Source organism: Musca vetustissima, unplaced genomic scaffold (assembly GCF_032173495.1).
Source record: "Musca vetustissima isolate MV318-11 ecotype Yass unplaced genomic scaffold, APGP_CSIRO_Mvet_v1 utg97763, whole genome shotgun sequence".
Classification (NCBI taxonomy): domain Eukaryota; kingdom Metazoa; phylum Arthropoda; class Insecta; order Diptera; family Muscidae; genus Musca; species Musca vetustissima.
Genome location: NW_026888962.1, coordinates 80,220 through 81,046, shown reverse-complemented (window position 1 = coordinate 81,046; position 827 = coordinate 80,220).

Sequence of the window (827 nt, the reverse complement as noted above, 5' to 3'; positions counted from 1 at the left end):
ATTTTTTGAGGGAACTACACAAGGCGTGGATTTTTTAAAGAATATTTTTTGAGGGAACTACACAAGGCGTGGATTTTTTAAAGAATATTTTTTGAGGGAACTACACAAGGCGTGGATTTTTTAAATAATATTTTTTGAGGGAACTACACAAGGCGTGGATTTTTTAAAGAATATTTTTTGAGGGAACTACACAAGGCGTGGATTTTTTAAAGAATATTTTTTGAGGGAACTACACAAGGCGTGGATTTTTTAAAGAATATTTTTTGAGGGAACTACACAAGGCGTGGATTTTTTAAAGAATATTTTTTGAGGGAACTACACAAGGCGTGGATTTTTTAAAGAATATTTTTTGAGGGAACTACACAAGGCGTGGATTTTTTAAAGAATATTTTTTGAGGTCTTACCCTCACAATTTCTTATTGTTTTCATTTTTTTTTAACTTTCGAACCAATTTTATTTTTGTAGCCCAACCCAACACCGTTTAAACCATTAATTTTTTTATTTATATCTATCAACTCACCTCACTCCCACTGCCGGATTGTACGAAATTCAGGCACGTAGTCATTTGTTATATTTTTAATATTTCTTCCCCTCCATCTCCACCTCCTACCCTTCTCCTTACCCCCATACCTCCTGCTATTGTGCCTGGTGTTGTCAATGATTATTATCGCTGTCACATTTATGACATTATCGGATACTCGAATCTAAAAAAATCGACATGAATGCGGATCATAAATGGAATTCAACATTCACCCAGAAAAAAATCGACAACAACAAAAACACAACAACGACGTCGAACGACAAGAGTGACAACAAAAATAGCAACA